Source organism: Schistocerca serialis, chromosome 5 (genome assembly GCF_023864345.2).
Source record: "Schistocerca serialis cubense isolate TAMUIC-IGC-003099 chromosome 5, iqSchSeri2.2, whole genome shotgun sequence".
In the NCBI taxonomy this organism is placed as follows: Eukaryota; Metazoa; Arthropoda; class Insecta; order Orthoptera; family Acrididae; genus Schistocerca; species Schistocerca serialis.
In genome coordinates, this window is record NC_064642.1 from 163,267,608 (window position 1) to 163,284,902 (window position 17,295).

The 17,295-nt window shown below is 43.5% G+C and overlaps 1 protein-coding gene and 1 pseudogene across 1 annotated transcript in view; one reads left to right on the forward strand and one right to left on the reverse strand.

Annotated features, from left to right (window-relative positions):
- LOC126481819 (ankyrin repeat domain-containing protein 33B-like) overlaps positions 1 to 17,295 on the reverse strand; it is a 138,259-nt gene that overhangs the window by 56,423 nt on the left and 64,541 nt on the right. The window lies entirely within an intron of this gene.
- LOC126482433 (5S ribosomal RNA) lies at positions 4,720 to 4,836 on the forward strand (annotated as a pseudogene).

A 17,295-nucleotide genomic window follows, 5' to 3' on the forward strand; every position in this document is an offset into this window, starting at 1 on the left:
CCGAATAACCTTCGTCTTTGGGTTGCAATGGTTAACGACTGATACGAAACCTTTCTATATTTATGTACCTTCCGTCCATTAAATTGCGTGCGTTCGTATAACGTTTCCGTACAGGAAGCCATGTGGCCATTCTCTTATAAGTTATTCGGTACTGCAGGTCCTAATTATTTATTCAGTGAGTATTGTTTTTCATGTGGTGAATTCATTCATTCGGCCTAAGATAGCTAGCAGCATTTTTAGTAACATTATTTTCTTTAGTGAGTCATGACCTGCCCATTGGTTAGATCCGGCCCGCCACGAATTCCTCTCCCGTGCCAATCTCCACATCACTCCGTCTTCAGGCCACGAGTGACCAACCGGGACCATCCGACCGCCGTGTCATCCTCCGAGGAGGATGCAGATACGAGGGGCGTGGAGTCATCACACCGCTCTCCCGATCGTTATGATGGTACTGACCGAGGCCGCTACTATTCGGTCGAGTAGCTCCTCAATTGGCATCACGAGGCTGAGTGCACCCCGAGAAAAGATGACAGCGCAATGCGGCTGGATGGTCACCCATCCAAGTGCCGGCCACGCCCAACAGCGCTTAACTTCAGTGACCTCACGGGAACCGGTGTATCCACTGCGGCAGGGTCGTTGCCCTACATCTCAGAGTAGCGCTTGAAACCTACTTCCTCACTTATTTGCTGGATGTATTCCAATCTGTGTGTTCCTCTACGGTTTTTACCCTGAACAGCTCCCTCTAGCACCACAGAAGTTATTCACTGATGTCTTAACAGTTGTCCTACCATCCTGTCCCTCCTTTCCTCGCTAATTCTCCAGAGAACCTCTTCATTCCTTACTTTGTCAGTCCACCTAATTTTCAACATTCTTTTGTAGTGTCACATCTCAAATGTTTCGATTCTCTTCTGATCCGGTTTTCCCTTAGTCCATGTTTTACTATCATACAACGATGTGCTCCAAACGAAGATTCTCTGAAATTTCTTCTTCAAATTAAAGCCTATGCTTGGTACAGGGCTCCAGAAGGTAAGTTGTCGCTGAGATCTTGAGAGGATCAAATGTTACGTCGTGTTCCAGGCAGTGTTCTTGTATCATCCACTATTTTCAGGTTGTTTGTAGGAACGTGTTTGAATTACAACTATGAGACAAGCATGCACACTGCTCGTATTTTATCTGTAAGGTTGAACATATTAAACTTTTTGAAGGTCAAATAATAGATCTACTATTAGGAACCTTGATCATTAGAGTGAATTGGACTGTCTTTGCACCCAATTTATCAGTTATGTGAAGTGAGTGGCTTCTGCGTTAACTTGTTCGTGAAATGCGGTGACATAGCGTAAGAACAGTTCTTTCGTCGGTCAATTTTCATAGATACAAAAGGCATTGTAATCACCACAGTTTTGCGTAGCATTTCTATATGCACTCAGGTTAACAAAGGCCGCTTACAAAGTTTAAATCTAATTCTCCTTGCGGCTTTGACAAACAGCCAGTGCCAAATGGCTCTGAGCACTATGGGACTCAACTGCTGTGGTCACAAGTCCCCTAGAACTTAGAACTACTTAAACCTAGCTAACCTAAGGACATCACACACATCCACGCCCGAGGCAGGATTCGAACCTGCGACCGTAGCGGTCGCGCTGTTCCAGACTGTAGCGCCTAGAACCGCTCGGCCACTCTGGCCGGCACAGCCAGTGTCCCTCGACGCATTCCGCAAGGGCATTCATTTTCATTTCACTTATTTCTTATATCTTCTATTATCTATGATTAATACCCACCTCCTTAGTCTTGTGGAAGCGATCCTCTACTTTCTAGCCTTCCAGGAAGTGGTCGATTACTTTCATTTTCCTCCAAATAAGTTTTCAAGTAATTGTTTTTTGAACCCTTGTTATCGTTACTTCAGTTTTAACTATGTTTTGGAGCCTAGGCAGCTTGTAGAAATGGACGACGTGACGTTATTAGTTATTTTAAAATTATAATTTTTTATAATCGCTCAACTGGACTTCTTAAATTTCCGCAGTATGAAGCGAAAGATATATGTTACTTTATTTTTATCTATACAGAATTAACAAGGAGTTTAATTTAAAAATTTGTTACCTCATTCCTGGACCCAGTTACCGCAACAGATAGAACGAGTGTTTTACAGAAGACCTGGTGAGGTATCTTTCTTTTCAATATATAAAAGCAGCTTCCCCCTGGACGAACAAAAGAGCCTTTGTCCATTCCAGGAAGGCTTCCACGAGGAGACATGTCAAACTAATGTCTAGACTAATGGACAGGTCAATTGGCGAACGCGAGTTGGGGCTAGAGGGCTAACGCCCAATTGAGCGATGGCACTGTATTCGAAGGTCGGCGGATCGAGTCATGATGGTGGAAGAAATTTTCGCCACCGGTATTTGGCCGGCAGTGGAAGGAGAGGATGTGGCGTAATGTTCCTTATTACCACATGTTATTTATTTATTTATTTAACCTGACCTGATTATGTCCATCAGGCCCTGTCTTACATCGTACAAGGGTTTCACAAGTACAGTACTGTTTTTTTACTTCATAGTTACGTAAGAAATAACAATTTTAATTTGCGAAATAGTTTTAAAATGATTTGAGTGTTTATGGAGACAGTGTAGTAAAAAAATATACTATGAACTAATAAGGTTAATACTGGCAGTACTTGTACTGCATCTCCTTCTTCTTCTTCTTCTTCTTCTTCTTAATAATAATAGTGGAAGATATGAAAAAGAATTATAGGTTTACAAATTAGGTGTTTTATGGTATAGCGAGTCCTCGGGAAAGAACATTTAAGGAGACTGCACGAGCTAGGAATACTGGGAAACGAGGATAATCTGTTAACAAATGACCGAGCGGGGTAACGCAGTGGTTAGCACACTGGACTCGCATTCGGGAGGACGACGGTTCTAACCTGCGTTTTGCGACCTCCCCGATTTAGATTTTTATTGATTTCACTAACTCGCTTAAGGCAAATGGCGGGATGGTTCCTTCGAAAAGGAACGGCCGTTTTCCTTCTCCATCTTTCCCTACTCCGAGCTTGTGCTCCGTCTCTAATGACCTCTATGTCGACGGGACGTTAAACACTAATCTCCTCCTGCTCCTCCTCCTCCTCCTCCTGTAACGAGTACCTACAGTACCGGGACAATCGTAGACATGAGTGCTGCTTCAGTAAATATGTCATTAGCCTTCTTCTAAAGCTGGAGATGTTATGCAGTTCTCTGATAGGATAGGAGAGATTATTATAGAGTGAGAATCCTGTTACAGAGAAGGACTTAGAGGAAGTGGGTGAACGATGGAACGGGTGTTTCTGCAATGTTCAGAAACAGCATTAAGGTCGAGGAGAGATATGAGGGTCAGTGTACGTTGATAAGACAGTGGAAATGACAGAGGCTATGGAAATCTGTACGCTAGTCTGCTCGCAGCCAAGATAGCTGTGCATATGCCAGTGAAATATGATCAAGGAGTCGAACACCACGGATATAACGAATACAGGCATTCATAACAAATATCCTGAATTAAATACCAAACATCTCTACAGTGTCTCATGAGGTGAGAGACTATATATTGCTGCTGATAATGAGCTTTCCGTTAGATGGGCACGTTTAGCTCAGCGACCCGCTAGGCGCAATTCAAGAGGAGTACGTTATCTGTCGGAACTGGTTCATCAAATGGTTCAAATGGCTGTAAGCACTATGGGACTTAACATTTGAGGTCATCAGTCCCCTAGACTTAGAACTAGTTAAACCTAACTAACCTAAGGACATCACACACATCCCTGCCCGAGGCAGGATTCGAACCTGCGACCGTAGCAGCAGCGCGGTTCCGGACTGAAGCGCCTAGAACCGCTCGGCCACAGTGGCCGGCTACACCTGATGAAAGCTGGGCCAGCTATTGTAGAGCAAACTTTGTTCTTTTAAGCCAAATATCCCAGTAGGCTGGGAGTGGGGCAGACAATGCAGTCAGCTACCGTCCTCAGCTGAGAAGAATGCGACAGGAAAGAGGCGAGAGCGCAGTGTGATCTACACAGAATTATACGCGCTGCACTAAAATCATGTTAGTGAATACATTGGCACCGACGTTCCGATTGTGTCAAACTTGAAGAGGTTCGACTGGCGCAAGTATATTAAATCGTTTCACCTCTTCATTGTACTGATACTTCGAAATAAAACCGGGCAAATTGTCCGTTTGTGTGTAGGTGGAATTAGTATCTGATGTACCAATAATTCACGAATACTGGTAAGGAGTACACGATAAATTAAATGATTTTTTTCTTGTCACGATAGACGTGTTTGTTTCTAACGAGTTGACATATCGCAAATGGCAGGGAAAGTCAGTTTCTTGTTAGCAACGTTGGTGTAGAATCTGCATGCACGTTTCACTAGAAGTTCCTTCTTTCTCACTGGCACTGTAAATAAAAAATAAAAGAAACAGATTATAAACGGTGAACAATAAAACACATCCAGTAGTAAGTAAAAGTTTTCGCACGGCCATTAACACAGTCTATGGGCAGCCCCGTGGCAGAAGTGAGCGAGACAGATGACTGTTTTCAAGCTCTGCGCCTCATACATCGCATACAGTCTTCCCAGGTGCCTACTGTGTGCCCAATATATCCGCTTAACCCTGAGGCACTATACTTACGCGCACTACTCGTGAGCATTATAATCGGGAACTGTGTACTTCAGTTACCAAAATAATTAAAATTACTATTCCTAAGCTGGCAACGGCTTTGCCACAGTGGATACACCGGTTCCCGTGAGATCACCGAAGTTAAGCGCTGTTGGGCGTGGCCGGCACTTAGATGGGTGACCATCCAGCCGCCATGCGCTGTTGCCATTTTTCGGGGTGCACTCAGCCTCGTGATGCCAATTGAGGAGCTACTCGACCGAATAGTAGCGGCTCCGGTCAAAGAAAACCATCGTAACGACCGGGAGAGCGGTGTGCTGACCACGCGCCCTTCCTATCCGCATCCTCAGCTGGGGATGATACGGCGGTCGGATGGTCCCGATGGGCCACTTGTGGCCTGGAGACGGAGTGCTTTTTTTTTTTATTCCTAAGCTGGAAATTCATGTTTTATTGCTATGAAATTGTATTCAAGAAACCAATAAAAAACAGTAACATCAGTTTTCACATTACACTTTACATACGATTAGGGAACGAAGATGTTTTATGTATACTGCAAATAATCGTCGCGTTTTCACGCACAACCATTGTAATTCTGTCAGTGTTCCTGAGATAAAGAAAATAGCGTTCTGCTCTGGCAGTGTTCTCTTCTGGAATAGTTTGCTGTACATTAGAGGACAAAACCAGCGGGGCAGGTCTGAATCGGCTGAATAGAAGCCCCTCCCTGCAGGCCACGGTTATAAAGGGTTATACATGCTGGACGACCAAAACCCACTTCTTGGGAACAAGTACGTAACACCACCTACATTCATGGAAGTGTGTTCCGTCAATGCAACTAAATGAAAGGCAGTTTGTTTATTGCCATACGAATTTCGCTTCCTTTATTTGTGAAGCATCTTCAGTGGCCTGTAATAGATGTTTCTTTTTACACATACAAAAAGTGTATTATGTAGTAGTTACAGTACGTTACCATGTTACATTTTGTCAGGTTTTTCTCTTGTTTTTCAGATTAGTGCCAACTTTTGTAGCAAAAATTTCGTGAGGTGAAATTGTTCGGTGTATCATAGTAACATATTGCAACTACGACATAATACAATTATTATATGATATAAACAAACATATATTACAGGCAACTGAAGACACTTCACAAATAAAGGAAGCGAAATGCTTATGGCAATAAACAAACTGCCTTTCATTTAGTTACACAGAAGGAACATACCTCCATAAATTTTGAAGCAACTAAGGAACGACGGAAAACAAAAAATGACTACCTGTGTTATTGACAAGACACACAACAGGACTTTCACTAAATACAATTTCTAATTTTTCTGATTCATGTATTGCTTTACACATTCGTGTAGTAATCTTCTGCAGATGTGGGTAGATAAATGAAAACAAAATTGAATAAAAGTAATAATCTGGTTTCGAACAAAGAGCTCGAAAACCGTGAAGCCGCAACACTACGCGCTATGCCACCACTTCGAGTGAATGAATTGCCTGCTAAAAGGCAAATAAAGTTCCTCAAAAATTTTGAGTGTAATTTTCTCAGAAACGATCGAGCATCCACGGATAAGCCAAAACAAGTGTTCACTTAGTTTGATTCCTCTGGGTTACGGCACTTACCATGTTCTCCTCGTCAGTTTCGGGAACATTAGTAATATAACACGACTAAATCTCTAAAAGACAGCCACCTAAAACAGAAAACACAAAACCGAAGTTTTCTAATCTTGTAACTATCTAACTGAAAATAGGCAAAGTGGATAAATTATCATTCGGGAGCGGTTAAATGAACGTATAGAAAACTTTGGTATAAACATTGTGTTTCCAGAATTAGTTTTCTTTCTTACTGGTAATCATTGGCTTGTGTAATTCCCTTAGTCTACAACATCTCTGGAAGTGGTCGGTGATAGTGTTATATTGTGTTGATCTGGAGCTCCAATGAGGGTAAATTGGTGCATGTAGGCGTTCTATCCAAGAGAACAGTTTCAGTTCTGCGAAGGATGACAAGACCTAGCGTATCTATTATCTCGATACGATACAGAGTTTATATGATTTCTTTGAGGAGGCCGCGCGGGATAAGCCGAGCGGTCTAGGGCGCTGCAGTCACGGACTGTGCGGCTGGTCCCGGCGGAGGTTCGAATCCTCTCTCGGGCATGGGTGTGTGTTTTTGTCCTTAGGGTAAAAAAATGGTTCAAATGGCTCTGAGCACTATGGGACTTAATTTCTGAGGTCATCAGTCCCATAGAACTTAGAACTACTAAAACCTAACTAACCTAAGGACATCACACACATCCATGGCCGAGGCAGGATTCGAACCTGCGACCGTAGCGGTTGCACGGTTCCAGACTGTAGCGGCTAGAACCGCTCGGCCACACCGGCCGGCCCCTTAGAATAATTTAGGTTAAGTAATGTGTAAGCTTAGAGACTGATGACCTTAGCAGTTAAGTCCTATAAGATTTCACACACATTTGAACATTTTTCTTCGAGGATGCCACTTAATTTTTTAGAAAAGCAATGAGAGAAAAAACATTTTTGGTACAAACCTTTTTCATCTGTGGGTACCAATTATGGAAATTTCTTTTCCTTTCTGGTGTTGGTACCTAAAGAATGTTGTTTCCGAAGGATTCAACAACTTCTTGAGGTGCTGAAAATGGCTATCCACGCATTTTTTGATACTTCCTGGCAGATTAAAACTGTGTGCCGGACCGAGACTCGAACTCGGGACCTTTACCTTTCGCGGGCAGGTGCTCTACCAACTGAACTACCCTAGCACGACTCACGTGTCTCGGTCCGGCACACAGTTTTAATCTGACAGGAAGTTTCATATCAGCGCACGCTCCGCTGCAGAGTGAAAATCTCATTCTGGAAACATCCCCCAGGCTGTGGCTAAGCCATGTCTCCGTAATATCCTTTCTTCCAGGAGTGCTGTCTCTGCAAGGTTCGCAGGAGAGCTTCTGTGAAGTTTGGAAAATAGGAGACGAGGTACTCGCGGGTGTAAAGCTGTGAGGACGGGGCGTGAGTCGTGCTAGGGTAGCTCAGTTGGTAGAGCACTTGCCCGCGAAAGGCAAAGGTCCCGAGTTCGAGTCTCGGTCCGGCACACAGTTTTAATCTGCCAGGAAGTTTCATATCAGCGCACACCCCGCTGCAGAGTGAAAATCTCATTCTGCACGCATTTTTTGTTTGGCTTAAGGGAACCAATAATTCCATTAGGGAATAAATCAGGTGACTGAGGGCAATAAGACATAATTAGAAATTTTCATCCGTCAAATAATAATTTTTTGGCGAAATGCGAGACAAATGGTATAGTAGTGATACGTAGTGGTTAAGTCCCATAGTGCTCAGAGCCATTTGATACGTAGTGCGTAGCTTATCACTAGGTGTCACCGGAGGCCGACCCGCCAATATAAAAGGAGGGGGGATGGGGGAAGGGTGGTGATAAGTTCCTATGGGACCAAACTGCTGAGGTCATCGGTCCCTAGGCTTACTACACCTTACACACTACATAATCTAACTTAAACTGATTTACGCTAAAGACAAGAAACAAACACACACACATGCCCAAAGGAGGGCTCGAACCTCAGACGAGGGGGGGGGGGGGGGGGGCGAACATAAGACCGCGCGGTGTTGTTAATGGAGTAGCAATAACAGCGGACTCTAGAGGAACGACGGAAGGTTCCAAATGATTGGAAAAGAGCACAGGTAGTCCCAGTCTTCAAGAAGGGTCGTCGAGCAGATGCGCAAAACTATAGACCTATATCTCTGACGTCGATCTGTTGTAGAATTTTAGAACATGTTTTTTGCTCGCGTATCATGTCGTTTTTGGAAACCCAGAATCTACTATGTAGGAATCAACATGGATTCCGGAAACAGCGATCGTGTGAGACCCAACTCGCTTTATTTGTTCATGAGACCCAGAAAATATTAGATACAGGCTCCCAGGTAGATGCTATTTTTCTTGACTTCCGGAAGGCGTTCGATACAGTTCCGCACTGTCGCCTGATAAACAAGGTAAGAGCCTACGGAATATCAGACCAGCTGTGTGGCTGGATTGAAGAGTTTTTAGCAAACAGAACACAGCATGTTGTTATCAATGGAGAGACGTCTACAGACGTTAAAGTAACCTCTGGCGTGCCACAGGGGAGTGTTATGGGACCATTGCTTTTCACAATATATATAAATGACCTAGTAGATAGTGTCGGAAGTTCCATGCGGCTTTTCGCGGATGATGCTGTAGTATACAGAGAAGTTGCAGCATTAGAAAATTGTAGCGCAATGCAGGAAGATCTGCAGCGGATAGGGACTTGGTGCAGGGAGTGGCAACTGACCCTTAACATAGACAAATGTAATGTATTGCGAATACATGGAAAGAAGGATCCTTTATCGCATGATTATACGATAGCGGAACAAACACTGGTAGCAGTTACTTCTGTAAAATATCTGGGAGTATGCGTGCGGAACGATTTGAAGTGGAATGATCATATAAAATTAATTGTTGGTAAGGCGGGTACCAGGTTGAGATTCATTGGGAGAGTCCTTAGAAAATCTAGTCCATCAACAAAGGAGGTGGCTTACAAAATACTCGTTCGACCTATACTTGAGTATTGCTCATCAGTGTGGGATCCGTACCAGATGGGTTGACGGAGGAGATAGAGAAGATCCAAAGAAGAGCGGCGCGTTTCGTCACAGGGTTATTTGGTAACCGTGATAGCGTTACGGAGATGTTTAACAAACTCAAGTGGCAGACTCTGCAAGAGAGGCGCTCTGCATCGCGGTGTAGCTTGCTCGCCAGGTTTCGAGAGGGTGCATTTCTGGATGAGGTATCGAATATATTGCTTCCCCCTACTTATACCTCCCGAGGAGATCACGAATGTAAAATTAGAGAGACTAGAGCGCGCACGGAGGCTTTCAGACAGTCGTTCTTCCCGCGAACCATACGCGACTGGAACAGGAAAGGGAGGTAATGACAGTGGCACGTAAAGTGCCCTCCGCCACACACCGTTGGGTAGCTTGCGGAGTATAAATGTAGATGTAGATGTAGACTGGATTGGTCAAGAGACCTCTGTTTCTTCGAAAGTGGACTTGGCACCGAATGTCACCTGAGTAACAAATCCATCAGGGACATTTCAACCCTTCTAAAGATGCCCATATCGACTGTTGGTGATGTTACTTTGAAGTGGAAACCCGAAGTATCAAACACAGCTGAACGAAGACCAGGCAGGCCTCACGTACTGATGGTCAGCGACCGTCAAGCAGTGCACAGGGCTATAGTTAAAACTCACATGAAATAGCAGAAGGAACCACTAGTGAGTACCAAAGTGTTACCAGCAGCGCAACTAGCACACTGAGTAAGCGTAGGGAGTTAAATAATGAGGTACAATGGACGAGCAGTTACAAGCCACACATTTATGCGGTTAGTGCTAAGGAGCTCTTGAGGTGGTATTAAAGGGAGACGCTGCTGGACAGGTGACGAGTGGAAGCGTCTGATTTGCAGTGGTGAACCGCACTGTGCCCTACAGCAATCCGGTGGAGGATTTGTGTTTGAAGAAACTTACCTGACACCGTGTTTAGTGTCAACAATGAAGTACTGAGGAGGTAGTGTTATGGTAGTGGGGTGTTTTTCCTAACCAGGGTGTGGTCCTCTTGTTGCACTTATGAAAACGCTAAATGCGTAAGGACATGAAAACATTTTATAGCACTGTAGACTGCGTACAGTAGAGGAACAGTTCTAAGACGGCGACAGGTTGTATCACCATGACAATGCACTCTGTCATAAAGGCGCCTCTGTAAGGAAATGGTTTGTACTGAATAACGTGACTGAAATGGAGTAGCCTACCCAGAGTCCCGACCTGAACCCAGCAGAACATCTCCGGGATGTATGAAATGTATTCGCAGCTGCGTATACGAACAACCATCTGTTGTATAGATGAAGACAATGAAAATTGGGCTCGAACCCTGATTTCCCGCTTATTGCGAACAGTTGCCTCACCATTAGACTATCCGAGTACGCTTCACAGCCAGAACCAAACTTCCACATGTCGCCAACCTACACTACCGGCCATTAAAATTGCTACACCACGAAGATGACGTGCTACAGACAGGAAGAAGATGCTGTGATATGCAAATCATTAGCTTTTCAGAGCATTCACACAAGGTTGGCGCCGGTGGCGACACCTACAACGTGCTTACATGAGGAAAGTCTCTAACAGCAGTTGACCGGCGTTGCCTGGTCAAACGTTGGTGTGATGCCTCATGGAAGGAGGAGAAAAAATGGTTCAAATGGCTCTGAGCACTATGGGACTCAACTGCTTAGGTCATTAGTCCCCTAGAACTTAGAACTAGTTAAACCTAACTAACCTAAGGACATCACAAACATCCATGCCCGAGGCAGGATTCGAACCTGCGACCGTAGCGGTCTTGCGGTTCCAGACTGCAGCGCCTTTAACCGCACGGCCACTTCGGCCGGCTGGAAGGAGGAGAAATGCGTACCGTCACGTTTCCGACTTCGGTAAAGGTCGGATTGTGCCTGTCACGATTGCGGTTTATCGTATCGCGACATTGCTGCTCGCGTTGGTCGAGCTCCAATAACTGTTAGGAGAATATGGAATCAGTGGGTTCAGGAGGGTAATACGAAACGTGCTGGATCGCAACGGCCTGCACGAACAGTTCGACGACGTTTGCAGCAGCATGGACTATCAGCTCGCAGACCATGACTGCGGTTATCCTTGACGCTGCATTAGAGACAGGAGTGCCTGCGATGGTGTACTCAACGACGAACCTGGGTGCACGAATGGCAAAATGTCATTTTTCCAGAAGAATCCGGGTTCTGTTTACAGCATCATGATGGTCGCATCCGTATTTGGCGACATCGCGGGGAACGCACATTGGAAGCGTGCATTCGTCATCGCCATACTGGCGTATCACCCGGCGTGATGGTATCGGGTGCCACTGATTATACGTCTCCGTCACCTCTTGTTCGCATTGACGGCACTTTGAACAGTGGACATTACATTTCAGATGTGCTACAACCCGTGGCTCTACCCTTCATTCGATCCTTGCGAAACCCTACATTTCAGCAGGATAATGCACGACCGCATGTTGCAGGTCCTGTACGGGCCTTTCTGGATACAGAAGATGTTCGAATGCTGCCCTGGCCAGCACGTACTCCAGATCTCTCACCAATTGAAAACGTCTGGTCTATGGTGGCCGAGCAACTGGCTCGTCACAATACGCCAGTCACTACTCTTGATGAACTGTGGTATCGTGTTGAAGCTGCATGGACAGCTGTACCTGTACACGCCATCCAAGCTCTGTTTGACTGAATGCCCAGGCGTATCAAGGCCGTTATTACGGCGAGAGGTGGTTGTACTGGGTACTGATTTCTCAGGATCTATGCACCCAAATTGCGTGAAAATGTAATTACATGTCAGTTCTAGTATAATATATTTGACCAATGAATACCCGTTTATCATCTGCATTTCTTCTTGGTGTAGCAGTTTTAATGGCCAGTAGTGTACAACCTGCATTCTTACATCCAATAGTATATTCCTTCAAGGGGGGAACATTTTAATTGAATGTCGCCTGCCCGGAGTCGGCGCAAAAATACGATACTGCAGTGCCTCCGTTGTTCGAAAGAACGATGGAGTGTTGCTTCGGACATGCATGCTGCAATATCGTATCGTATTTTCGGGATGAGATAGAACGTCGACTTCGCTTCATACCCCAGCATCCGACATGACTACCTTTCTCTGGTTTCGGCAGTTGAGGTATTCAAATGGTTCAAATGGCTCTGAGCACTATGCGACTTAACTTCTGTGGTCATCAGTCGCCTAGAACTTAGAACTGATTAAATCTAACTAACCTAAGGACATCACACACATCCATGCCCGAGGCAGGATTCGAACCTGCGACCGTAGCGGTCGCTCGGTTCCAGACTGTAGCGCCTAGAACCGCACGGCCACTCCGGCCGGCAGAGAGGTCTCCGCATACTACTGAACAGATAGTGTACATCCAAGTTTCGTCTCCTGTTACGATGTTGCATACTGATTTTGCATTTTCTCAGTCAAATATTTTGGATGACAGTGCTTGTTTTTGAGCTACAGTGAAATAGCGCGGAGTCCATCGGTAACACATCTTCTCCGCAGCTAAACCCTCATTCAGAGTCTTCGTTACGCCTAAGGATGCCTCTTTCTCACAATAAGTCAAACAGCATCGATGTTTTTGGAACCATAGTCGTTCCTCGTAGACCTTCACATAATTCACTGCTGACGGTAGCACGAGCACGAACAGATCCAGCAAAACCATCGGTAAACGGTATTTTCTGAAGGTTATCGATAGCCAAAACTTGAACTTAGCGACTCGATGCATTTTTGTTGAGGTAAGCTTGCACCAAAATCGAGAAAAAGGGTCATCCGGCGAACATCTTGACGTGAAATAGCCATTTTCTTTCACAACACTGCCTCTTTAAATAAACAAATTACTTGTCCAGTTTCTGAGCTGCCACTATTTAACAATAAGCGCCGCCGTCCTGGCTAAAGGCGGGCCACTCGGGGTCGACCGAACGCCATGTCATCCTCTGCCAGGGCGTCATGTGGATGCGGTATGGACGCGAGTACACCGCTCCCACAGCCGTGGCTTAGCAGAACAGGTGACGCTACATTCGATCAAGCAGCCGTTCAGCTGGCGTCATGAGGCTGAGTACACTCCATTCCAGTCCCCTCATCAAGAAAAAATCACTCGGAATCAAAATCAGATCCTCTTTATGGCAGTCAGCCACGTTGCCGCTACGGAGGTGGACCTTTGTTTTGACAATAACAGACACAAATTTTAAATACCTTAACAATGTCGTCTAGTTCTTGTTGGTCAAAATTTAAACTGCAACCTTCGCAGCATAAGAAATGTTGACGTAGTAGAGATAGGAAGGCGTTAAAAAGGACCGTTAGCTCTAATAAGACGATCACTGTTACGGAAATGACTGCTGAGCAGAACGTTCATCGAGAGAATACAGATAAATGGAAAGAGAGCCAGCTGAAGTGCAGAAACAAAACATTCGCGGTAGAGATACCGTTGCTGAACGACTTGTAAAGCAGGCGAATGCAGAAAAAAAGCGTCGTTCGTACGAGCAGTGGGGTGCGTTGACTACCGATCAGAACTTCGGTTGACTGGCAGGTTACTAGGAAAATTTAGTCTACATAGAAGACTGCTTTCAAACCACTTGTGTGTCCCATCTCAGAGCGTGGTTCAAGTTGTAAGTAGGCTGTTTATGTTTTTATGTTGGTAACGCCACGTAGCACTGTATCAAAATCACTGGCTGTTCTGTGTGCAATCTGTGGGTAGAGAAATGTCTACGAACGTTCAGTTTTGCTCAGCTGTTTGAAAAACAAATAACGTAAGAGGTTTATCAGCACTGTCATTCTTAATTTTTCTAAGGGGATGTTTCAAAGTGTGTGGGATCCACAACAAATGGGACTGACAGGATGTATGAAGCTTAGACGAAGGAGGACAACACCACTGGCGGCGCTAGACAGCTTCTCGAGGCCTCCTTCTTTTCCCAGGCCGAAAGAAAATGTTAAATTAAAGGAGCTGAATTATACACCTATAATAATTACACACAAATTTTATTAGTATACTATACAAGTATTACTGCAATGACAAAAATTACAATAAACGAACAAAATTAAAATAGATGAACTTTGCAGCTTTTCGCCTTACGAATTTTTTTTAAGACTACGTCATAGTTAATACCAGTTGTTATCTCCGCTTCAGTTGAAAGTACTGACAACGCAGATAGCCTTTCTTGGCTCATCGTGCTTCTCGAGTAAGTCTTAATAAATTTTAACTTTGAGAAGCTTCTCTCGGCTGAAGCCATAACTGACCGGAACTATCAACATGATTCTCATTTCTATGTGAACATTTTTATAACTTCTTCCAAATTATTTGCTAAAATGTACTTGTTCACACTTTTGCTTAAGTCCAGTGAATTGGATTTTAAAGGCTGGAGTTCCTCATGAAGTTCGTAAGGTTGCAGGTCTCTGTTTTTGCTTTCTCGAAGTATTGAGTTACATCGTTATTTCCCTTGATAAGGATTTCAAGTAAGCGATTCGTTGAGCCCTTTGACTCGACATTCAATGCCGACTATTACAGTGTCTATAATTGTGTTAAAAAAGTCAACTCTGTAACACATTTCAACAGATTGTATAGGTTCATCGAGTTGTTCATAACCCACCATTCGTTTTTTCTGTGCAGTCTTTTTTTTTTTTTAAACTGTGTCCCAAGTTAGTTATTTCTTTTTTGTACAAACAATCGAGCTTCTGCAACGCTTGTTTCGAATGATGTATTATAGAGTTCTTGAATTCAGTGACGAAATGAAAGCAAAGTATCAGTAACATTTCACGTAAACTTAAACTAATTACCATAGTTTACTTACATTATTCACATGCAGTAAAATCTCGTTCCACACGTGCATTGCAACAATAAACTCAAATGATAACATTTCGTTGAAGACCGCTTCACAGTCGCTAAGAGTTTCGGAATCATCAGTTTTATTTTTCTCGTCATTCACGCTTTCGATGAAATCTTCAATTTGTAAAAATATCGCTTTTACCGCTCCAGTTTTACTTGCCCATCGTGTTTCAGAGAGAGGTTTAAATTCCAATTTTGATTTAGTTTTTATAAGATCCCAACTGTTGCTTGAAAAAGGCCACAAAATCTTAATTGATGAAACCGAAAAATGTTTTATCTGTTGCAGAAGTGACTGCTGCAGCTATCAAACGCAAATTCCAACTATGGCATCCGTACAGCGTGAAGAATACCTCTGGATTAATGTTGAGTATTCTTGGTCTGATACCTTTTTTGAAAGCCAGCCATATTGGCGGCGTTATTTCCCTGTCCTCGACAGTCCTGGATATCTAGGCCATTATTTTCTGCTTCATTTTGTAAATGGCATTTGTTAACTATTCCCCCGCTGTTTCTGCGACTGCAATAAACCCAACGCAATGTACCTCTATCTCTCCAGTCGAGGAACTGCAAAAGCTTCGCATTTCGACATCTGTTCCACACGGCTCACATCTCTCGTAAAATCGAGCATGAAGGCATAATATTTTACCTGTTTGACTCAGTTTATAATTTCGTTTATAACAGATTTGGATATTAATGTAATTAATCAATTTTGGATGTCGCAGCTCAGATAATTTTGACAAAATTCCCTTTCATTAATACGTTGCAAGTGCTCTTTTAGTTTAGATCGTATTTGGATAAGAATTTAAATAGGTCTATAAAATTTCCACTGTTTCCCCTACGCCAGAGCTCTAAATACCATATTGTGTGAGGCTGATCAATCTCTCATACAAGCTATATCAGTACTTTTGTGATTCTCTAATCAGTCCCTTGTTTTACTTACTTTTTGTTTTCCATTTGATTCCTTTACAGAGTTCCATCCACTTAATCATGCAATCCATGTATGTTTGACTTTGTTCATGTCTTTGCAATATCCTATTTGGATCTTTCCATACACAACATCCTTCTTTTACCATCTGTGTCTACAAATGTCAAAAAAGTCTACATGGAAAACAATAAACTTAATATTCAGACACGGAGAAAGCTAACCATCTGTGCTGTTGCTTTTCGCCGTTACTCAATCTTGTAGTAAAATGAAATGTACTAGAATGTCTTATTTGCGTCTTTGGGGTAACTTTCATCAGATTTCTCTTCGTTTTGTTGGGGACCGTTGTGTATTAAGTAATGACTCTGCGAATTTGTTACTGGAAGTACCAGTTTCGCGGGGTGTAATTCTATAAATGACTCTCTTATATGAACAGTTTGCTCTTGATTTTGTGAGTCACAAATCTTTTCACATTTTAACTCTTTATTCGGCTCAGATCTTGGATCACAGCAGTATCACGCAACTCTGTTGCTGCATCAAAAAGAGTAACAGACTCATTCGACCCTGAGCTGGTTCCGTTTCACAAACTTAAGAAACACGACAGATGTCTCCGTAGCAGCTACACCTGAAGAGGGTTTGTTAAGAAATTTCATCATACTCGAACTTGTAACTTGATTGGATATAACCGTCTCAGCCTTTCTTCTTCTTTTTGATGCACTGGATTCCCATTGTCTCCCTATGTGTCTGTCTCTTCAGGGTCCTCCATACATGATAATCTAAAAAGTATTTTTCTTAAGTAGGTTGATAAGTACATTATTTAAAGTATTCATTGTTATAGTACAGACCGAGTTGCATGTGTGATCGTTATGCATGGCAAAATATGTTTTTTTGGTCTACCATGTCTGACGGTAGAATAAAAAATATTTGTTGTTGCTGTTGTTATTGTGGTCTTCAGTGCTGAGGCTGGTTTGATGCAGCTCTCCATCCTACCCTGTCCTGCGCAAGCTTCTTCACCTTCCAGTACTTACTGCAACCTACATTCTTCTGAATCTGCTTAGTGTATTCATCTCTTGGTCTCACTCTACTATTTTTACCCTCCACGCTGCCCTCCAATGCTAAATTCGTGATTCCTTGATGCCTCAGAACATGTCCTACCAACCGGTCCCTTCTTCTTGTCAAGTTGTGCCACAAACTCCTCTTCTCCCCAATTCTATTCAATACCTCCTTATTAGTTATGTGATCTACTCATCTAATCTCCAGCATTCTTCGGTAGCATCGCATTTCGAAAGCTTCTA